We start from the raw sequence: 25431 nt of genomic DNA, 5'->3' as shown, positions 1-25431 counted from the left end.
TTTCTCATGATCACACATTTCCCAGGTTCAGAATGACTGGGACATAGGAAGCAGAACCAAAATTTCACCAAATCCCCACCAGGATATTACCATATGCTATATTGCTACTTGTTTTGTATAGTTTTTAAGTCAACTTGATACTTGCTGAAGAATATTTTGTCCTATAGGTTTGAACATCATTCTCAACCCAAGACCACTGCTGCCAGAAGAGCAGAGTAGGTGTCACAGCCATTTAGTCACTCAGCGGTCAGGTCACTCAGTCTTGTCAGAAGACACCAGTTATTTTTCATGGAATTTAATGTAAGTATCATTAACTGGACATTATGAATTCTTACTGTGTAACTGAAGAGGCAAAATGAGAAGACCAAGGTACCAAGCAGATAGCGACTGAAAAAAAAAAAAAAGCCAGTATTCCTTGGGTCAAGGGAAGAAAGGGTAAGTTTGAAATTATTAAAACTTAGAATCTTGCAGGAAGGATCCTGCAGTATGAAATGCCAAGCTATGGAGAAGCAGAACTTGGCTGGTGCTGGTTTCTCTGAGTTTTAGAAACAGAGTCCTTTGAGTCCAAGACCTGGTCCAATACAGTGGGGTGCTGGAAGGTGGGAACCAGCATCTGAGATGATTTAATGATGTTCTTTCTGTGCTTCAGACTGTTGTGTCCTCACAGTCTCCTGTAAGATGGTCTTGGGGTGGCAGCAGGTATTTAGGAAATATTTTTGCATTCTTTGTCTTAGAATCAATCCCAAACTTGTATAAACTTTAGGTTCCTAAAAGCCTAGATCTGCCTATAATTAGAATAATAGAGATTTATTCAATTTTATTTTATATTTTTACAAAGAAAGCTTTGAGAGGTTAAAGAGCTTTATCGCAAGATAATATTATGCATAAATGGCAAAGTCAATACTGGAACTAAGGTCTTTTGAATTTCAGAACACAATACACAGTTTTCCCCCTAATTTGAAAGTTGTTTAAGAATTTGTACTAGTTTTCAGGCAATGGCACATGTAACTGTCATTACTTTTTAATATACTTAATTTTTTAGTTCTTATTTTTTAAGCAACATCCTTATCAACAGCCTATGAATAATTTTTTTAGGAAAAAAACATTGTTGAACATGCCTAGTAAGATCTTAGTACTAACTACCACTCAGTTGCTTCATCATAAAAGCTAGATGTTAATTTCTTCATGACAATGTCCTAGAGTTATTTTGCATAGTAAATTTTAAAATAAAACATTATTTATACACTAACAAATCTCACATTTATAGTTTAAATTTTTATAAGTATTGGGTCTAGTTTACAGAGAAAACTTGTACACAGATTTCTTAATAAAGTGAAACTGTGACAAAGAAAATATATATATTGGATATTAAGATGAAGCTAGAAATAATGCCCAAGAGAGATCTCAAGTGGGAAACTGATATCTTTGATTCATATTGATTGGTACTGTTTGCTTAACTCCAAATAAACAAAGCTTACTGCTCCGCAGGAGGGCAACAGACTTCAAATATAATTCTGCTAAATCTATTATATCAGGGAGATAGTGTCCATCTGTCCAAATAAGTCTCTGCAGTAACAATAGTGTGACACTACTTTCACCTTGACTTTCTTGTGACCAGAGACATTAGCTCACTTAGGTACTGTTCTAGAGACCATTCATTCAGGAACTCTTCAAGCCATGATTGATTGAAGTTTAACTTGAGTGACAGTCTCTATTTCTTAACAGACGTGTGCTTCTTTGACTTGTCTTGTTCTAATACTTTGTTAGTCACAGCCCCCTCAGAAACTGTCTTTCAGTTTTGCCAGTGTTCATTCTAAGTCCTTCAGAGTCAGTGATCCATTCCAACATAGATCACCCCTGGATTTGAAACATTTGGCTAATAAATATATTGGCATCTAAACAAGAGAGAAAGGATACTCATCTTCTGACAAGCTAGATTACTGTCAGAGAAAAAAGAGGTTTATTGAACTTTCCATGTAAACCTAGAAGTAGAACCATCTTCATTGTTTGGGCATGTTATTGTTCAATGCTGACTAGAGGCTAAAACTAGCAAAACAATATACTCCATTATGTCACTAGAATTTTTAAGGCAATTAAGACAAAGCAAATGAAATGAATTATGGTGATTTAAAACTAAGATCAACTCTGAACATGGGATTTCTTTGTCCCCACACCACCTGCAAGTTCCAAAATATTTTTAAGGACAAATATTTCAATATTCTGTGACTTTAACAATTAGCATTATGTCAAAAACCCAGTAGGGATTCAACAACTGGTGAATGAGCGAATGAATGAACAAAAGAAAACCTAAACTCCATGACATGAAAATTATAAATACCAACATTCTTCAACTGCAAAAACTGAGGCAAATGAGGTTAAATAGCTAGTCTGGTATAAGCCAAGAAATAAAGGCTGATGTTGGGAATTGAGGTAAAAGTATCTAACTGTAAATTCACTTGATTAATCTCTGCAGCACACTATGACATGTAATTTCATGAAGTTGATGAAGGTTATGTAGATTGAGGAACCAACATGAAATCCTTGTTAACTCAGTATTCAGGCCTTGAAGTGAGCAGACTTTGGTTCAGTAGTGCCTACATGTAAAACAGAGATGATAAGAGAACTCAATTCACCCTACCCTGTCTTGTGATTTCCCAACTTAATAACGGTGAGCAGCACATGACCTTTTAGAATATTCTCTCAGAAAACTATTTTAGTTCTTTAAGGATCAAAGGAAGCTTCCTTTAAAATGTCCATTTAAGTCTTTTAAATAACATAAGTATCATGAAGTAATTACAGGCACAGAGAATTAAAATAGAGTTCAAATTTAGCAACTACACAAATCTGGCCTCTTCCACCACCAGATTTCTCTCTCTTGCTATTTCCAAAACTTAGATCAAAATCCTATTCAAAGCATTCACTTTTCTCATCTTTCAAAAAACTGATTCAACTAAACCAATGGTACATAAATGATAAAAATATATATATATAGATTTAAACATGTAGAAATGCCCAAGGATAAAATAGTTATAGTTTCATAATTTCAACTGAAAAACAACAGAAACATAAACACATCAGATAGTCCAAAAGTCAAGTTCCAACAGTCAAGAAACAGATTGGAGATGCTCTGAATCTAACTGGCCATGGTAATGTGTTTGCTATTTAGCAACATCTATTTAATAATGACTTCTGATTTTAATTCTAGATCATTCCCCCAAACTCTCTCTAGATCAAGTTAAAGTTTAATTTTAAAATAATTTTATTTTTTAACTTCCCACATAGTCTATTTAAATTTTAGATAACATAGTAAACATAATGATAGTGTGTGCATGTGCGTGCCAAGTCCTTTCAGTCGTGTCCAGCTCTTTGCAACCCTATGGACTATAGCCTGCCAGGCTCTTCTGTCCATGGGATTTTCCAGGCAAGAATACTGGAGTGGATGGCCATGCCCTCCTCCATGGAATTTTCTAGACCCAAGGATTTAACCCGCGTCCCTTTGTCTCCTGCCTGGACAGGCAGGTTCTTTACCACTAGCGCCACCTAGGAAGTCGTTATAGTCTGAAATACTGGAGTGGGTAGCCATTCCCCTTGCCAGGGAAATCTTCCCAACCCAGGGATGAAACCCCGGTCTCCCACATTGCAGGTGGATTCTTTACCATCTGAGCCAGCAGGGAAGCCGAAGAATACTGGAGTGGGTAGCCTATCCCTTCTCCAGTGGATCTTCCCAACCCAGGAATCAAACGAGACAGATTTGATGCATTGCAAACAGGTTCTTTACCACCCAAGCTACCAGGAAAGTGGTCATGATAGTATACATAATCAAAAATGACTCATTAAAATTACTTGAAATACAACACTTTCTGCTTCTCTTTAAAATAAAGGACCAGTGGTTCACTTGAAGCTCCAGACTATTTTGTTGAAACAAAAGGGCATTGTGACTCATTATATAATATATGTTTCCTTAGGAAACACCAAACATTGGATGGATCAAAGCTCCTCCTCAGAAATGAAAAAAAAATACTTGCCGGAAAAGATTGCCAAATTGGCAATGACAATTTCCTACCTTTGTTTAAAGAACATCAACCAAATCTTTCAACTAGGTTTTTCCTTGTTATCACTATGTATCCCTTGCATCTATATAACAGCTGAGATTTTTTATTCTTTCTCTACTTCATTTGTCATCTTTCAAAAAGTCCCTGGCAGGACTAATTTGACCAGCGGGATAATCAGCCCTGAGAAGGCTCTCATACAACGGTAAGTACATAAAAATATAAACTAAAGGATTTTTACTTTGAAATCTAAATTTTTCTCAGACTTTCAAAGACATAATTTTTATGGGGTTTTTTTAGCATGTTCAACAAAAAAATAATAGGGGGCTTACATAATATCTAGTTACCATAAAGCATATTAAATTTTGAGAAATTCCATATGTCAAAAAATAGCATTTATTTTGGGCCCCTGGGACAATTAAACCATCCAATTACACAATCAGTCAACCTTCCCCTCTGAGGTACCTTAATGATTTTTGACCTTCATAATGACCAAAATACTGTCAGATGTACTCTGAGAGAATAATTGCACAATATGTTTTTATTATTTGCTTGGCTTTCCTTTCCAGAGATTTTAAGAATGTGTCATAGGAGAAATGATGCTTAAAAATATAACCATATGCATATATATTCAAGGAATTATTTTTCCATAGATCATTTTAAGACTCAGATTGTTCAGCCAACACACTTAATTGATGGGCAGAGATAACTGTCCAAAAGCTATACTGCACAAAGGTGCATGGCGTTGCTTTCCCACAACTCAAGCTCATGTACTTCAAATATATTGTCAATTTCAAGCCAACTGAGAGTAAAATACCTGGACACCTCCCTTTTCTATGCACAGGTCTTTAACATACCACGTGAGGATTTTTGAAGTTTTTTGTGACCACTCATCACAGACTGAAACACTTTAGGAGAATGTTGTTAAAACTAGGGAAGGATTTATAGTATGTGATAATTTTCCTTTAAACTGTATCTAGTAGGGTGATACTGTTGCTTTCCTTATTTCTGAGTTGTACCAAGAAATTAAATTTAAAACATAGGATCTAGTTAAGAAATTAATATCTGAAATACAAGTGTGTAGAAATCTACAAAGCCCTATAATCACTATTTAAAAACACCAAGATACCCAAATCCAAATAAGTTGTCCATTTCAAAGTTCAACTTCTGAAATCCAAAACCTTACTTATAAAAGTTTCTATGGTACAAATGCTTTCTGAACAACTTTTTTGCCATTCACAAGTCAAAAGTTAAAACTAATTTCATCATTCTGAAGTTAAATGTTTCTACAGCCTACTGACATTAATAGTGAGCCCAAAATAATATTAGACAAAATTCTTAAAATGCTGCAGTAGTATTCCTATATGAGTCATATACAAGTGTTGGGATGTTTTCCAAATAGTACTATTAAAAAGGAATGCTGATCAGCCGCTGTGCTCACTTTCAGGAATAACCATAAGGATGAAACCACTGTGCTTGACCTTGGGCCTTTTGGCTTTTATAACATGTTTCTCGGTAAGTCTCATTACACACATCTGTATATTTTTCTACTAACTATTACTTCAGATTTCTTTTTGCATTAATGATATCATCCTACTTTATATATTAGTAGTTAGAAATCATTGTTGAAGCACTGTTCTAGTGTTTTAATTTGCCTTAAATTTAAAAGCTAATTTAATTTCAAAAGCAACACATTTTTCATGGCTGCTATTTGGGGAAGTTTGGATCTACAATATCAGGCTACTTTATACAGACATGTGGGTCCCACACATTAGCAATTTCACAAGTAGATGAAACAAATTGGTTGAAAGTCTTTGATCCAACATACTGAAAAACAGTATTTGAATATTATTGATATTTAACACTGTTGTTTAATGATTGGGGGGGCTTTATTTCCTAATCTATAAAATGAGATAGTTAAAAAAGAACATTTATGGTCATCATAGTGTTCATGGAAAATCCCATGGACAGAGGAGCCTGGCAGGCTACAGTCCATGAGATCACAGAGTCAGACAGGACTGAGCACATATACATAGTGTTCATGGATCATCTACATCAGAGTTAACAGATTCATTTATTAAAAATATGCTATATATTCTGCACTTCATCCCGGAACAAACAAGAGAGCCCGGAGAGGAGGATTTAGGGATATACATTTTGTGAAGCACTCAGGGGAATCTATGCATGTTAACTTTTGAGAAACTATAAACATTTGTACCAACATATCTCATGGAAAAGGCTGTAGAAGCTTCTACATATCTTAAATTGCAAAGGATGAAAACCCACAAGTTTTTGGTTTTGTTAAGTAGTAAAATGATAATCTCCAAGGAGGGATGGATGAATTCCAATATAGGAATGAGGAGATTAATTCCAGAGTAATTTCTGCCAAAGATCTGTAAGATCTTTTATACCAATTGGAAAAAGAAAACTTTTTTTCAGATCATTAGGACTTTCACAAAACAAGAAACATAAAATTATATCATTCTGAAACATCAAACAACGCTTCTTCCATCTATTCTCAGAAACTTGAATAAGACCAGGTCATACAATAGGTCTCTCAGGGAGTCCAACATTGGCCTAAGTACATATTAATGCATTATATCACTAAGTATATTATATTATCAAGTATCCTATGATATACTTTTTGATAAGCCAGTTAAACATACAGACATATTTAAAAGTTCATATCATGTCTTACTGACCTAATCTTAAAGCTGATTTTCAATATGTTTATATTCTCAGAATATGAGAAAAAACATTTTCTTAAGTTAAAGGATCATATTTTGATTATATAAATAATGATCTTTTTGCAAAATAAATGTGAATTCAATAATATAAGCAGTCTAAATAGAAATAAGTCTTTTCTCAGCTTAATTATATGAGACTAATGATCATTAACAACAGTTGAATTTTAGAAATGCAATTAGTAGAATATCTTTTACATATGGGCAAGATAAGTAGTAATATTTGGCATGAAATCTTTTATGTATTCATTCCATTATACATAATTTTACATAAATTAAAATAATTTACAGACATTATCTCATAATCCTCAAAGAAAGACAAATGGTTTACTATTAATTCTATTAAAATACAAATAACTTTAAGTCCAAAGGATCAGCTCCAATTATATTCCAGTGAGAGGACAGGTTCTTCTACTGACATAGTATTGTCATCATTTTTACCAAGTTCACTACCTTGACCCCAAGGTGGAAAAATAACCAATCAGTATGGCTGGGTTAAGAGATTAGGAAAAGAAAAGGCATTTACTATGAAGATTTTTCATTAGACCTAACCTTTGGATCTATAGGAGAATATCCTTAGGAGCCAAGGCTACTTTTACATAATTCTTTGTGTCAACAATGAAAATGATGTTAAATATTTTCCCTACACTAAGAATTTGTTTTCTGGAAAAGTAAAAATTAAATCTCAAACTTTTAAAACACATTGACTAGTTTTTGGCTTGTCAGCCCTTGAGTCAAGTATCCTCCAAACTCCAGTCAGCCATCACTAGCTAGAGAGGGCAAACAAGAGTACTGATGTACAGAAGAGTTTTGGCATTTTACTACCTCATTAGCACACCAATAAAAGAATTTCACTGACATGTTGTGGGGAGAAGCCTGGCTGAAGAGTCAATAGAAATAAAGAAGTAGGGTTAACAAACCTAGACTGAAAGTGTTGCTACAAAGGAAAGAGATGCAGAGAGCTATCACAGCAAGGGAAAGCACAGTCGAAAGTGGACCTTTTTCAAAAAGGTAAACTGAGCATAAGGGATAGTTTACTGAGAAAAACAAGCCAATTGAAAGGCACATATATGAAGTGCAGGAAGCAAAAGAGACAATTGACAGAACTCTGAGATGTTACTTGTGAACAAAAAGGAAATATCTAGATATTGATGACTTATGGTTGTGTGGCTGGCAAATCTGTGACTCATTTCCAATTGTGTGCATCATTTTGGAGAAGAGGGAGGAAAATCATCTTGGTGGGGAGGATGGGGGCTCTGAAAGAGGTAGAGAATTCTGATGAAATCGGCATCCACTGGGGAAAATCACAGACCACTAGGGAATGTGAAAAGCAAACTTCAAATACTTGAGAGGTTTGCAGGACAGCACTGAAGGACCATAATCTGTGGTGGCACAGTGCTTTTATTATCTGCCAGCCCTGTTCAAGAACTCACGATAAGGAATCAAGGACAATTTAAGGTAATTCTCAAGTTGTGGGTGCTCAGTCATGCTCGACTTTTTGCGAGCCCAAGGACTGTAGCCCACCAGGCTCCTCTGTCTGTGGAATTTTATAGGCAAGAATACTGGAGTGGGTTGCCATTTCCTTCTCCAAGGGATCTTCCCGACCCAGGGATCAAACCCACATCTTTTGCATCTCCTGCATTGTCAGGCAAATTCTTTACCACCGCACCATCTGGGAAGTCCAATTTTAAAGTTTGGAATTATCAAAGGGAAAACAACAGACAAACAAATAGGTGGAGGGCCTGAGGAGAGCAAGAGGGAATGTGCTTGTGTGTCCATAGAAACCCTCAGTAAAGGAAGATTTGTACTTTCTTTTTTTTTTTTTTAGATTTGTACTTTCTTACCATAGAGCGTTGCCATCTTTTCCCTTCACTTGCACACCCTCTCCCCATTTTATATTATTTAAGCCTCTTTACAAAGGCTGGCTTTCTAGTGAGACAATCATTAATCTTTCCTCTAATGAAACCTAATCAACATTTGTTTCCTGCAGTATTTGCTAAAAACTGTATTTTCAGAGTAGCAGGTAACATTTCTTGAGCACTGTACCTGAACCAAGCATGGTCCAAGTACATGACAGGCACCACTTCACAACAAATCTCACAATGGCCCTAGGAGGTGGATACTTTTAGGACTGACATTTTCCAAATGAGGAAAGAGAGTCTCCAAAAGGACTCCACATTCACACAATCTCTAAGTAACAGATGCAGAATTTAAACCTGGGCATGAAACTCCAAGAGACTAGCTTTCTGCCTCCCTTTCGGCTATTTCTGAACTGCTGTGTATTGTAGGTACTTGGTTTGTAGACTCACAAAAGGCAGGAGTGTGTCTCTACCTCTCCTACATTAGTGTAGACCAAAAAGTAGTAATATCTTTCACACTTTATTAGTGTTCAAAGCCTGGAACAACCCTGAATAAAGAGACATTTTCCCCATTTGGAATGACTGCAAGCACACGTTCTACTTATAAGCAAACAAGATGATTTGACTGAACTCTTTTCCACTCAGTATTATCTCAGGTTTCATTGAGAGACTAGGCATTCAGAGAAAGAAACTCCACATTTTCTCTGACAGAGACTTTAGACACATGTAAGAGTTTTTCATTGCTGCAAAATAAGTTGCCATAAACTAGTAGTTTTTAAAAATGTATTTATTGTCTTGCTATTTGGTCAGACTCTGGCCTTGGCTCAGTTGGATTCTTGCTCATACTTTTAGAAATTTGCAAAGGTGTGGCCAGGGCTATAGTCCATTCTGGAGCCCAGGTCCTCTTTCAACTTGCACGGATGTTGACAGAATTTAGTCCCTTGTCAGTAAGACTGAAGTCCCCACTTGCTTTCTGGCTAAGAACCAGAGACCTGGGATCTTACCACCCAAGGCATTCACACCCAAGTCATCATCTCCACACATGGTGTGTGGCCCTCTGCTTCAAAGTCAGCAGAAGGCATTCAAGTCTCTTTGAATTCTCTCTCTGACCTGTAGAACCTATTTTACAATAAAAGAGCTCAACTGATAAAGTCAGGCCAGCTTGGGCCAGCAGGGAATAGGAATCTTGGGAGCCACCCAAGTATTCTGCCTAACACAGAAAATACACATTCTTATGCTTGACACTGAAATATCTAATTTAAAACTGTTTACTTCTTTTTTTTTTTTCCCCATAGTCTGGAGAGAGTCACAGAGGCCCCAGCCAACAAGTGCCTAGACCACCCGCTCGACTTCCTCCACCACGCATTCCTTCTGTCCCAGGATTTGTTCAACGTCCTCTATCCTCTGGTCCTGGGAGAATTCCACCATACCTTCTTCTACCTTCTGGTCCAGGCAGAATTCCACCACGCCCTCCTTTCTTCCCAGGTTATCCAAATCCACCAAGACGTTATCCATTTAGACCTCAACCGTTCCTTCCATATCCTCCATTTTATCCTCCCTTCTTTCCACCTCTACCCCCAAAACCAGCAACTACAACGGACTCCCCTACTATCTCCATTACCAACACAACAAACTCCGTCACAAACACAACAGTCCCCATTGCCGACACAACAGTCCCCATTGCTGACACAACAGTCCCCAGCGCCGACACAACACTCCCCATTGCTGACACAACAGTCCCCATTGCCGACACAACAGTCCCCAGCGCCGACACAACAATCCCCATTGTGGACACAACAGTCCCCATTGCCGACACGACAGTCCCCAGCGCCGACACAACAGACCCCAGCGCCGACACAACAGACCCCACTGCCGACACAACAGTCCCCAGCGCCGACACAACAGTCCCCAGCGCCGACACAACAGTCCCCAGCGCCGACACAACAGTCCCCAGGGCCGACACAACAGACCCCAGCGCCGACACAACAGACCCCAGCGCCGACACAACAGTCCCCAGCGCCGACACAACAGTCCCCAGGGCCGACACAACAGACCCCAGCGCCGACACAACAGTCCCCAGCGCCAACACAACAGACTCCATTATAATCACAACAGTCCCCATAATAGACAATACAGACTCCACTACAAACATAGCAGAACCCACCACCAAATTCATCAACCCCACAACTGCATCATTCAATACCCAAAAATCCTTTATTAAGAGATTTTTAGAAAAATTTCTTTCCTTTTTTGGATATGGAAGAGATAGACCATGAGCTCCGAGTTTTGGGGAGAAATAATCTTAGAAATTGTAAAGGAAAGCACAAGTTATGAAAACAGGATGCCAACAAAGTGAAAATAAAGAATTGAGCAATGATACTGAGCCTGCAGCGTCCTCAGGAGAGCCACCAGTTTGTCCGCACTTACGCCACTCATTTGAACATTAGTGCTACCAGAAATCTGACCTCGTACCATGAAACCAAGGAGGGAATTAGGAAAAATACAATGAGACACCTAGACTTGTAGCTTAAGGTGATGAAGTTGGAAAAGTAGGCAACAGGATCCTTTCTTGGGTACCTCAACCCATCATATAATTACAAAACACAAAATAGCATGTTAAAAGATACTAAAATTAAATTATCTTAAGTCTTGCAGCTTTTTACATGATCTGTCAATTCCAGAGCAGAGATGTCTTCCTAGCAAATCTAAATATCTAAATGAGGTACATTCAAGGCACAAATCTTGAAATGTCATATAAAAAATCATTTTCCACCAAAGTAAGACTTGATAAATAATGATCATTTCAGACATCAATAATAAAAGGAAGATGGCTGAGATTTCCAAATTTCCATTGCTTCCTATCATTAGGTAAGATTTTAATCAAAGTATTATGACCATTTTGGAAAAAAAAGTATTATGACCATCATGGCCTCATTGTATCATGAGAGCTATTATCTCTCATAGATTTTTTTCACTGTTGAAGTATAAACCTGCATTTTCTTTCAGTACACTTACTTAACTACCCACATTTCCACCAAGTACCTATGAATCAAAACTTCTCAAAGATACTTGAAGTAAGCCTAAATTTGTTTTTTGGTGTTTAATGCCATCCTTATTCCACAATTACTTACTGAGACTCTTCCATGAAACAGAGACTGTTATAGCAAATGAGAGATCAGTAATAATGAAGGCAGTCAAAATCACTGCTTTCATGGAGCTTATATTCTAATATAACAGGAAAAGAAAGTAAGCAAATGTAAATGCAATTTGAGTAGGAAAAAGCACTTTCCTAAGAAGTGAAGTCGCTTAGTCGTGTCCAACTCTTTGTGACCCACAGACTATAACCTACCAGGTTCCCCCATCCATGGGATTTTCCAGGCAAGAATACTGGAGTGGGTTGCCATTTCCTTCTCCAAGGGGTCTTCCCAACCCAGGGATTGAACCTGGGTCTCCTGCATTGCAGGGAGACTCTTTCCCACCTGAGCCACCAGGGAAGACAAAGGGTGAGGTGATAAAAAACTATGGTGATTGGCTGTCTTATTTGGCAGAATCTCTGATGAAATATCTAAACAAAGACTTGAAGAATGTTAAGAGCAAAGTATTACAATATCTAGTAAAAGGACACTCAAGGCAGAAGGAATCAAAGATGGAAAGACCTGAAGTAGCAATGAATTCTGTGTGTATCAGAACCATAGAATGTTAATCTGATTCAAACTTAGTAAGAAGAGAATATCAAGGAGGCAGACAGACCACATCATAAAGGATCTAGGATTTTAATTTCATTCTAAATGTATGGGAGGCAACTAAAATTTTGAATAAAAAAATAATATCTGATTGGCATTTTCAAATTTTCATTTCTGTGACTCTCCTGTGAATATGATTCCATTTAGGAAAAAAAAAAAAAAGAGTAAAGTCCATTTCAAAGCTTCTGTTGAGAGAGGTGATGGTTCTCCCAGGGGAGAAGGGATCGGATATAGAGACACTGGAAATACCCAAACGTATCTGAAAAATGTTGGATGTGGGTTTCAAAGAAAAAAAAATCTAGAAATAACTCTGATATTTGGGACCCAGGTGAGTATATGAATAAATGATGTTTTTTAGTGACAAGAAAGACTGGAGAGGAATCAGGGTTTAAGGATTAGGAATATACTAAGTTCTGAACTGGATATATTAAGTTGGAGATCTCTAACTTCTGTACTATTTTTTATTACTGCCACAGCATATCACCATAGACTTAGCATCTTGGAATAGGAAAAATGCTTTATCTCCCAGTTCTATGTATCAGAAGTGTACACAGTAGCCGGGTCACATAGTTTCTCTGCTTAGAGCCTCACAAGATTGAAATAAAGGCATCATCAAGGCTGCAATCCTTTTTAGAAACTCTGGGGTGAAACTGTGTCAAGGCTCAGTCATCTCTCTATACATCTCTCTTGCCTAACTCTTCTTCTCCTACATCCTCTGACTCTAGCAGAGAAATTTATCTATTATGAAGATCTCAATTAATTAGAGCAGTCCTACCAAAAAAAAAAAATTGAGGATAATTTCTCTTTTGAAAGAATTATAGCATAATAAAGGGTTTTCCAGGTGGCACAGGGGTGAAGAATCTGCCTGCCAATGCTGGAGACACAAGAGACTTAGGTTCTATTCCTGGGTTGAGGAGATCCCCCTGGAGTAGGAAATGGCAACCCACTCCAGTATCCTTGCCTGGAAAATTCCATGGACAGAGAAGCCTGGTAGGCTACAGTCCATGGTGTTGCAAAGAGCCAGACACAACTGAGCACACACACACACACATGCACACACACTGGAAAGTGCTTTGACAGCATAACTCTTTGAAAAGTTGTATTTACTTCCCCTCATTATTCCATTGTCCACTGAAAAAATACGTGCAACCTAAAAGTTGAGAGTTAGGTTTATTCGGTGGGAATCATGAGGACTCCAAGCCCAGTAAACAGTATCTCAGGTGACCTGGAAAGAGCTGCTTCTGAGAAGGCAAGGGAAAGAGCCAGGCTATATACAAGTTTGCAGCAAGGGGGCAGGTAATCTGCATATTAAAAGATTATTGTTAATTAAGGAAAACCAGATCTCTTGCATGAAGAGATTTAGTGCTCTTCTATGTATGGGAAGACACACAAGGCTTACTGAAATCATTTCTTTCATATGCATCTCAGCTATCTGAGGCCAAATTCTGCTTTTTGATTGTTCACATCCTAATTCTTTGTATAACCATAAGAGCTGGTGATGTAGCAGATTGCTTCTTGCGCTCCCCACATCCCCCCAAGTCCTCAGCACTTATCGGGGAGGAAGTGGCTGATGGCTGCAGAGTAGCTGGCATTGTTTTACCTGGGCTCAGATGGCTATGCCATGGCTTGTTACTGGTATAGCAGAAAATACTTCATTTCACAGAAATAGTTCATTTCAGAGTAATATTTCTCGTCACACAATCAATGAGAGCTTGATTGAATAATGAGGGAATGGGAATCTTGAAGGGCAGATGCTTAGAAACATGCCTACTACAACTTCTAAGTAGAAATTCTGAATAGGCAGGATATATACACAGGAGCAGCTCAAGTAGGAGGTTCGAGTTTCGCCAGGATCCCAGTTTTGCCAGGAGAAAGTTAGAAGGGGAAAGCTAGGCCGGGAAGAGATGCTATTCAGGGAATGAGAGTTGCCTGTAAGCTAAGCCAGACAACAAAGACAAGTAAAAGTTTACAAAGTGGACTTAGAAACAACTGAGACTTGGATAAGTACACTTCCACTTCATATTATTATCAAGCATCTAAATGAGCAGAGAAAATGATGTGTTTGAAATGAGATCAAGAAAATGTGGTGCCAGTGAGTGAGCAGAGGGGCTGCCTGGTACTTCCCCTTCTTCCTCCTGCGGGCACAGACAAGCTTGGGGTGTCTCAGCAGCCAGGGTACATGGAAGAGTCTACCCCATCACAGGACCCAGAACTGACCTTTGAACGTTTAAATAGGGGAAACATGTATCACACTGAAAGTTTCACTATATTGCCTTTTAAGGGATTTTATGCAGAGCCTCGGAGAAGGCAATAGCACCCCACTCCAGTACTCTTGCCTGGAAAATCCCATGGACGGAGGAGCCTGGTGGGCTGCAGTCCATGGGGTCGCGAAGAGTTGGACATGACTGAGTGATTTCACTTTCACTTTTCCCTTGTATGCATTGGAGAAGGAAATGGCAACCCACTCCAGTATTCTGGCCTGGGGAATCCCAGGGATGGGGTCTCACAGAGTCGGACATGACTGAAGTGACTTAGCTGCAGTAGCAGCAGCATGCAGAGCCTAAACAAAGTAGGTAACTTGTTTTGCATGTTTTTTCTTAGTGTGCCATCAAGTTTAACTAAGGTTACTGAGCATGGACCTGGTTGATAACAGAATACAAGGAAAGATTACAGGAGTGAACTATAGAAACATAGATAACAACAACAAAAATAAATAAATAAATAAAAGGATTTGGGAAGTATATTTAATATGCTTTATTGTGTGCTTGTTCTTAGTCATTCAGTCATGTCCGACTCTTTGTGACCCCAAGGATTGTAGCCCGCCAGGTTCCTCTATCCATGGGGATTCTCCAAGCAAGAATATTGGAGCGGGTAGCCATACCCTCCCTGCAGGGAATCTTCCCAACCCAGGTCTCCTGCATTGCAGGTGGATTCTTTACCAGCTGAGCCACCAGGGAAGCCAAGAATACTGGAGTGGTTGGCCTATCTCTTCTCCAGGGGATCTTCCCGACCCAGGAATTGAACCAGGGTCCCCTGCATTGGGGGCAGATTCTTTATCAGTTGAGCTACCAGGGAAGCCCAAGCTTTATTATCATTTGTCTTCAAATCCTCATAATTTATATGCAACTTCTTATATGGAAGAGGAGATAAAACTAAAATTTCTATTTCCAAGACACAGCTTGATTTCTGCATGTGACTGAATTCAATCCAGAAGGACACAGTGACAGGGGAATAGGAAGGCAAAATTAGGGCAGAAGCCCTTTTTCCTGCTTTGACTGCCACCAAGCAAAATCGGATAGATATGCTTGAAGCATCACTACTGCCTCATGTGTGTGAGGCAGTTCTATACTTTCAGAGTCACAACTCTAGCCATCCAACCCCAAGACAAAGAGACAGTGGAAGTCCCCTAATGTCTATTTCTTCAATCCTCTTACTAATGCTTTGTAAGCACACAGCTATCTCTATGGATCCCCTTTCTACTTAAAAGAATGCCTTCTTTCCTTGAATAGAACCCTGGCAAGGACAAAAGAAGAATGGGAAACAAGGAATAGGTGGCTGGGTCAGCTGGAAGCAGAGCACGGTCTATATTGTATTGAATCAGCCCTTTCTACCGTCTAATAAGGGTCCCTGCTCTGTTATGAGCAAATATCCCTCTATTTCGGTTCTCTCTTTAATTGTAAATGAAGTATATCTGGTGCTTTCCTCACAATAGCATATACACATTCATTCCAATAAAAAAAAAAAGTACTCCTTATTCCACTCCCTATAGACTATATGCCTCCAGGAAATTTTGCTTCATGCCCTCAGTCACAGCAGACTGCTGCCTTCATTAAAAAATTCCCTCTCTCATAAGTCATGGATAGGGTCTTCCCTGGTGGTCCAGTGGTTAGGAATCCACCTTGCAATGCAGGAGATGTGGGTTTGACCTCTAGTTTGGAAACAGATTTCACATACAGAGGAGCAACTAAGTCCAAGCATTGCAACTACTGAATCCTGAATTCCAGAACATGCGTACCACAACTAAGGAGTTCATGCACCACAGAAAGATTCCATATACCCCAACTAAAACCCAACACAGTCAAATAAATAAATAATGTAAAATAAATAAAATGAAAGTCATGGATTACTTCCATATCCTCATAAAAGCCATAAACCAACCACCAGAATGCTTACCCATCTTTCTGAGTTTTAGAGCTTGCTGCATTTTTCCTCCTGCTCTGCCCTGTCGCTTTCTGCACCATGTTAGTCCACCTGGTTTCATGCCAATTGATTTCTAGTTTCCTAGCTTCTGACCACATCATTTTTCATGGCCCATTATGTTGGCCCACCAACATCACTTAAGCCAATCCCCAGAAAAACCATTCCAATATATAGATATCTCATTAATTTCCTCCATCCCAACTCTGGTATTCTAGAACCCTCCTCTCTAGCCATTTTCTGTATTCTAAATTGCATTTTTTTCTTCCTTTATTGAATATCCTCTGCAATTTCACTAGGTTCCTTAGGTCATCCTGACTTCTAAGTATATGATGAACATTTGAATTTCACTTGTTTACATTTTCTGCCTGGCTTCTCATATTGAAAAATAGCATATAGTTATATATACTATTCAGCAAATATTTTCAAGCTAACAATAAATTCACTACAACACTTAATAACAATAACCACATTGAGTATTGTAAACCTACAAAATGCTTGAAAATCAGTATGCAAATTACAGATATTGAAAAGTAATCCAATATACCTATGTAGTAGAGAGACAGAGAAAGATAGATGTAGAATATGTGTGTATATATATATATATCCACTACTGGGTTTATCTATGTACATATCTAGGTACTGACATACCTAGATAGCTGATAGGCAGCTAGATCACTAGAAACAAAGAATGATAGATATACATTATATACATATCAGTTCTACAAAAGAATGTATTCACATTTTCCTTATTCAGATGAGACTCAGAGAAGTAAAGTAACTCGGCTAAGAACAAGCATCTCATTGACAGAGACAGGATTCAACTCAAGCAGATCCAAATCCACATCTATATTCTGTACACAAATGCTTACCGTTTCTGACATTCTTATTTTGATTTTCATGTTGTGAGCAACTCCCACTGTCTACTTTCTCTGTTCCCACTGTTAGGTCAATGAACACTGCTGAGAGAGCTAACCAGCCTATGCTGTCTGAACAGGCTGCACGTTCCTACCACTACTGTGAACAGTCTATTTAATCTGCTTCCTCTCCTACATGGTGAGCAACCTAAGAGCAAGTAGAGACCACTCATCCTTACAAATATGCAAATTCAAATCTCAAGTGTCTTGTCAATGAAAATTACACCTTAAGCTAAGATAAAATGACAATATAAAGAAGACACCTAGTATATACCTATTCCTTTTATCGCAGTTGAGTACATAGGACCTTGATGAACCTGCTCACAAAGATGAAAAATGATCTCACCTTGGTTGCTGATAGTTACACCTGATTTCATATATTGACAGTACTGTGGTGTAATGTTCACTTCATAATGCCAGGTTTCTGTGGGTGCCCCTCCACATGGATAATGCTCTATTGTGATGTCATCCATTTCTGTCAATTACAGACAGTATGGCTGTAACAACACCAAGATGAATGAAGCTTCAGAATGAGCCCAATTGAAGAATTATATGATTAAAATTTGGGGTTTAAGACATCCACAAATACCCAGAAAATCCTGCATGAATAGAAATGAAAGAGTCCTTTATAAAAATATTTATTCTAAAGTGTTCTTTCAAAGGAATGCCAAACCTGTAGGATAATCCATAAAATAAGGAAAGAAGTTTAATTGTCAAAACAATTCAGACCATAGCAGGAACACTAAAGTGTCAGAGAAGAAGCCGTTTTCCTCTTCTTTCCCACTTTTGAATTCTCAGCTAGATTATATTTCCCAGGCTTCCTTGCATTCAGACATGGCAGTGTGTCTGAATTTCAGCCAATGAGTGAGAACAGAAATGGACAAGGTCACATCTAAACACAGCCATAAATTCTTCCTGTGTGTTCCTTCAGGATTTCCCCTTCCTGCTACTGGAATGCTGACCCCCAGGGAAACCTTTATAATCACATGTTGATGATAGCAGAGCTGCCATCATTCTTGTTCTCTAAATAGCTGCCTGCAAACAAGCCTCCCCAGTTTTAACCCTGACGACCTATGATGTCAATAAAACATTGTATAAGCAAGAAATTAAGTTCCCTTGTTCTAAGTTACTATGGTTTTGGTATATATTCTTGTACCTTTTGCTACTCTAACAAAGAAATCAGTATCCTATTTTGAAGTGGGGGACTATACCGATAAAGAAGAATGAGAGGGCTCTAATCAAATGGTGCATGGTTAAGACATAAAAGAGGATAAAAAGAATGAGAGCATATAAGGCAGTAAAAAGTAAGGTAAAACTAACCTTTGCAATAACTTTGGAGATAAGCCATCCATGTGCCCACTGAGCCTGTAATTCTAGGGCAGTGGGTGAAAAAAGCTAGTCTTTACTTTCCCACCTCCTTTACAACACTTATATGGGTGCCAGATTACTTGAACTTTAAATATGTTTTTCTTATATTTTGAAGTTTTTTTATAATCTTATCCAAATAGATTGAAAGTTTCTAGATAGGTATGTAAATAGATTCTGAAATATCTATATTATTTTCTGAATCCTCTTAGGTGTTTTGTAGATAGTCATAACTGAATATATAATAATGATTTTTTTTTAACTGGAAGTAGAACTGCCATATGACCCAGCAATCCCACTCCTGGGCATACACACTGAGGAAACGAGATCTGAAAGAGACACGTGTACCCCAATGTTCATCGCAGCACTGTTTATAATAGCCAGGACATGGAAGCAACCTAGATGCCCATCAGCAGATGAATGGATAAGAAAGCTGTGGTACATATACACAGTGGAATATTACTCAGCCATTAAATAGAATACATTTGAATCAGTTCTAATGAGATGGATGAAACTGGAGCCCATTATTCAGAGTGAAGTAAGCCAGAAAGATAAAGACCAATATAGTATACTAACGCATATATATGGAATTTAGAAAGATGGTAACGATAACCCTATATGTGAGACAGAAAAAGAGACAGAGATGTATAGCACAGACTTTTGGACTCTATGGGAGAAGGCAAGGGTCGGATGATCTAAGACAACAGCATCAAAACATGTATATTATCAAGTGTGAAACAGATCTCCAAGTCCAGTTTTGATGCATGAGACAAGTGCTCGGGGCTGGTGCACTGGGATGACCCAGAGGGATGGGATGGGGAGGGAGGTGGGAGGGGGGTTCACAATGGGGAACACATGTAAATCCATGGCTGATTCATGTCAATGTATGGCAAAAACCACTACAATATTGTAAAGTAATTAGCCTCCAACTAATAAAAATAAATGGAAAAAAATAATAATAATAATGACTTTTTTAATATTACTTTGACCACTGCAACAGATTATGAAGATGTCTCACTTTTATCTTATACCAGGGAATATATTCTCCATCCTGGATAGGTAGGATTTATGATGACATATAATCACACAAGATAGTCTAGAATAAAATGTAATAAGACGAAATGGAATGGAATGGAACAGAGTACTGTTGCTGCTGCTAAGTCACTTCAGTCGTGTCCGACCCTGTGTGACCTCATAGACAGCAGCCCACAAGGCTCCACCGTCCCTGGATTCTCCAGGAAAGAACACTGGAGTGAGTTGCCATTTCCTTCTCCAATGCATGAAAGTGAAAAGTGAAAGTGAAGTCGCTCAGTCGTGTCTGACTCTTCTCGACCCCATGGTCTGTAGCCTACCAGGCTCCTCCGTCCATGGGATTTTCCAGGCAAGAGTACTGGAGTGGGGTGCCATTTCCTTCTCCAGAGCAGAGTGCACTGCACTTCATAACTCCTTGTTCTATTACATGTGTGCCCACGTATGCATATTGGGCCATAGTGTTCAATGTATTTCTATGTACCATGCATAACAACTGCTATGCATAATTTAAATTTTTAAATTTTTAAATACTGATTTAATAAATCAGAAAGAATATTCCCTTAATATTTTGCCTTTAACTCTGTACTGAATAAAAAGGGAAATGACGAAAAGTTGATGGATATCGAGGAAGCCACTTGGACTGGTGTTCCAAGTGAGATGCCAGTGGGAATAGTTGAGCATGAAAGCTTGAAAGAGGGTGGTTGTGGCCCTCCCCCACCAACTGAGATATCTGAATGAATGATTTAGATGTGGAATGTATGAAGTTAATAGTAACCCAGGAGGAATCTGGCATGCTACAGTCCATAGAATCACAAGGAGTTGGACACAACTTAACAACTGAACAACAACAACAAACAACAAAGGATGCTTCAAATGCACTTGAAAAGAATGTTTATTCTGAGTTTTCTGGATTGTAATGTCTTCAAAGTATCAATGAAGTCTAAGGGTTCTATTGTATCATTTAGGATCTCTGTTGCCTTATTGATTCTCTGTCTGGAAGATCTGTCCGTTGATATCTGTTGGATGTTAAAGTCTCCTATTATTGTATTCCAGTCAATTTCTCCTTATGTCTGTTAGTATGTTTTACGTATTTAGATGCTCCTATATTGGGTGCATATATGTTAATAAATATAACATTCTTTTCTTGTATTGACATTTTTAAAGTGCTAAAAGTAACTAGAAACCTAGGATTCTACATTGTAAAAATATCTTTTTTTAACCTTGCAAAAATATCTTTCAAAAATGAAACAAAGAGATTTGAAGATGATAAAAATCTGAGAAAATGGGTCACCAGTTGATTCACGATAGAGAAATTCTAAAGACAGTTAACCAAACTAAAGGAGTATGATCTCAGATGGAAATATGAAATACAGGAAGAAAGAAATAAGAACTATAAAGAATAATCATATGACTATATCTAAATAAATAGCTATTTCAAAATATTAATGATGTCATTTCCAGTTTAATATATGTATATGCAGAACTAGAATTCATTAAAATAACAGCATAGAAGTTGAAAGTAAATTGAATTAAATTGCTGTAAGGGTCTCAAACTGCCTGGGAAGTAATAAAAGTATTAAGATACATTTTAATAAACCAAGGAGGCATACTTTAATCTCTAGGATAATAACTGAAATAATAATAAAAGAATATATTGCTAACAAATGAATAGAAGGGAAATAAAATAAGAAAAATGAAGCTAATAAATATCAAAGACAAATAAAATATAACATATAAAGAGACAGAAAACAAACAGTAAAATGATAAATTTAAACACAAAGATATCAGTACTTAACATTTAATATAAGCAAATAGACTATCTAATTAAAAGACAAAGATAGTCAGACCTAATTTTTTAAAATTATGTATTGACTACAAAAGATTCTCTTTAAACATGACAACACCGAATGTTTGAGGGGCAATGGAAAAATGTATATTGTGCTAAAAGCACTATTCAAAAGTAACCTGGTGTAGTTATACTAATAGCAGACAGATTTAAAGACAAGTATTACTAGAGATAAGCAGATTTCCTAACACAAAAGAATGAATTCAACAATAAACTAGCCATTTTAAATTTAAGACATAGCCTCTAGGTATACAGTACAAGAACTGATAAAACTAAAGGATAAAATGGGCTCTTGTAACAGTGCATTAAACATATATCACTGAATTTAATTATTATAGATACAGATCTCTTTAGAAAAAATTTTAATCTGTCAAATAACTTTATTCACCAACAGTCTCCACCTGCAATTTGAATTCCCTGTGACAAAAGACAATTGCTACTTTAGGTATTGTTCTAGAAAGCAGCTAGTCAAAATCTTTTAAAGTCAGGTTTTAATTAAAATTGCGCTTGAGTAAGTTTTTGTTTTTAAAAGTGTGCTTCGGCTTGCTTCAGACACTCGAATCCTTTGTTGGCTATGACCCATGCAGAAATTGTTTCAGTTTTGATAGTGTTCTTCCTAAATCCTTCACAGCCAGTGTTCCATTAGAACTATAAAGTAAACCTTGTATTTAAAACACTTAACTGAAAATGTATCTTGGCATTAAAACAAACTATAGCTCCAAGGAGAAAGAGAAGTTAGCTTTTCCATAAAGTGAGTATGTGACTAGCCGGTGTGCTAAGTCGCTCAGTTGTATCCTGATTCTTTGGGACCCCATGTGCAGCCTGCCAGGCTCCTCTGTCCATGGGACTCTCCAGGCAAGAATACTGGAGTGGGCTGCCATTTCCTCCTCCAGGGGATCTTCCTGACCCAGGCATCAAACCAGCCTCTCTGCATTGCAGGCGGATTCTTTACCAGCTGAGCCATCTGGGAAGCCCTTGTATCTGGCTGGAAAAGGTAACAATCGGTAACAATTCATGAAATATTCAGCATTAGCTTAGATGATTCACTGGCTCATATAAATGTATAGCAACAGAATTGTGTCAAAAATAATTAGCAAGCTAATAAACTGTGCATGAGTTCTAGTTGTCAGGTACATGAAATCATTAGCAAAGATAAGGCAAAGAAAACTTGCTAGTTTAAGATCAACTTCAACTCAATTTCCCCTTCACCACTAAAAGCTTCCAAATCACCTTTACAAATTAAATACACAATACCCCTCAATTACTGGGCTTCCCAGTAATTGCAGGAGACAGGAGAGACGCAGGTTCTATCCCTGGGTGGGGAAGATCTCCTGGAGGATGGCAGGGCAACCCACTCCAGTATTCTTGCCTGGAGAATCCCATGCACAGAGGAGACTGGTGGGCTACAGTCCGTAGGGTCGCACAGAGTCGGACACAACTGAAGCGACTTAGCATACATGTACACACCCTTCAATTACTATAGACTCATCATACCAGGATATTTTAAAATTTGAATGAAGTAAAGAAGAAATTGCTATTGAAAGACAAACATTTATTTGTCACATGGGCCAGATTTTTATATGTCCAATTTTATTTAATCTACAGAACAAATTCTATAAAGCAGATTAGTACTATTTTATTTTGTAGACGACAGTGGTGAGACACAAGTGATTAGGTCGCTGGCCATACAACACACAGCTATATACAAGAGAGGAGCTGGGATTTCAATCCGGCTACCTGACTTCATCCCACACACACCTCTAAACTGCTGTATAACAAAAGACTCACATTTTTCTGACTGCAACTCAAACACAATTTACAAAGTAACCCAATGTATATCCACCTATATAACCATAAAATGTTTCCTGAAAATATACTTACACATAATGCAATCTGATATTTTTTCTCTACTCTGCTCTATCCGTGTTTTAAATTGTTTCCTATTCTATAAATTGATATCACAGATTATAATGGGTTACATCCACACTTCAAGAAGTGTTGTCAATTTTTTGAAGTATGTTAGTTAGGTGACTGGAAACCAGTTGGATTTGGAAAACAAAATAGCACAGTAGAAAAGATTCAGTCTTTGAAATGTGTCAAATTTAAATTCAATTCCTATCTTAAATATTCATGCAAACTTGAACTAGCTTTTTTATTTCTCTTATGATTTCTTTCCTAGTGAGTAATCTGGCAGTGAAAGTCAAAGTGAAGTCACTCAGTTGTGTCTGACACTTTGTGACCACGTGGACTGTAGCCTACCAGGCTCCTCCATCCATGGAATTTTCCAGGCAAGAGTACTGGAGTGGGTTGCCATTTCCTTCTCCAGGGGATCTTCCCAACCCAGGGATCAAACCCAGGATTCCTGAATTGCAGGCAGACGCTTTACCATCTGAGCCACCAGGGGCCCTTCAATCTAGCAGTATTAACATATATTTCAAAGGATTATTGTGAGGATTAAATGATCTAATCCACATTAAGTGATTAGCACACAGTCCAAGAGGTGGCAAAGACCCAACACACCATAGCTATTAGAGAATAAAGAATAACATCTTCCAGGATAGGATAATTTTTTTCTCAACTTAATAAACATTATCTCATATGGATAAATCTCTCAGTACCTGGATTCATCTTAAACATAAAATTATCTGATTTACTATATTCAATTAAAAATAGATTAGGAATTTTCCCATTCCTACCATCTTTGCTAGGCTAGTATATATTGTATCCATTTACATATGAACCCAATATATTTTGGAGTATTTTCTTACTCTTTAAGTAATCCAATTATTCATTAATATAGGAAAAATATATTAAGCAATTTCCATATATTTACTATTTTAAGTAGCTCAAATACCTGTATGCAACAAATACCTATAGATAAAAGTACACATCTAGGGAGGAAATATAAAATTAAGATTAAAAGAATATCTTATTCTTATTAAGTAAAAGAATATAAATATATGTATAAATGTGTGTCTATATATTATATATATATAACTGAATCACTTTGCTATACACCTGAAACTAACACAACATTGTAAGTCAACTATACTTCAACAAATAAATAAATTTTTTTATAAAAGAAACTATAAAATCTCTGTTTCCTAATTCTTTATTTCTCACCACAAGATCTTTCCTCTTACTTCCGAAATTGAAACAAGGCATTTATTTCAACTGCCTTCTTTTCCTGTTCTTCAAAATGCTTCTTCCCAAATAAGTCAGTGCTTACCATATACACGTCAGTTCTGACATGTAAATCTAGACATGTGCAAACTGCAGAATCCATACCATTTTAGAGAAGTGATTCACAAGTTTTCACTTTGCAATAATTTCAAGGAAGTTTTAAAAATACTTTTGCGTGTCCTCTTACTCCATAGATTCTGATAAATTGTTCTGGGATAAGGTCTGAAAATTGAGAATACTGTTAAAGTTCCCCAGGTAATTTTCATGTGCAGTCAGGTTTGAAAACTACTGTATTAGAGCATTCAGCATACTTCCTCAAGGCTTGCTAGGTGATGACTGGATCACAGTTCTACAGAAGAAGCTGCCAAACTGGTAACTGCAACTGTCCTTGCTTTGTTTACATAAAGAAAATCAACACATATTACCTTCCCTCAAGCTTTCTCTTAACTCCAATAGAAATCCAGAGAGAGGTATTTAAGGAGAGAGATTTTTCTGT

The sequence above is a fragment of the Cervus elaphus genome, chromosome 6, assembly GCF_910594005.1.
Source record: "Cervus elaphus chromosome 6, mCerEla1.1, whole genome shotgun sequence".
In the NCBI taxonomy this organism is placed as follows: domain Eukaryota; kingdom Metazoa; phylum Chordata; class Mammalia; order Artiodactyla; family Cervidae; genus Cervus; species Cervus elaphus.
The sequence above is the reverse complement of the archived record's forward strand: the minus strand, read 5'-3'. Positions refer to the sequence as shown.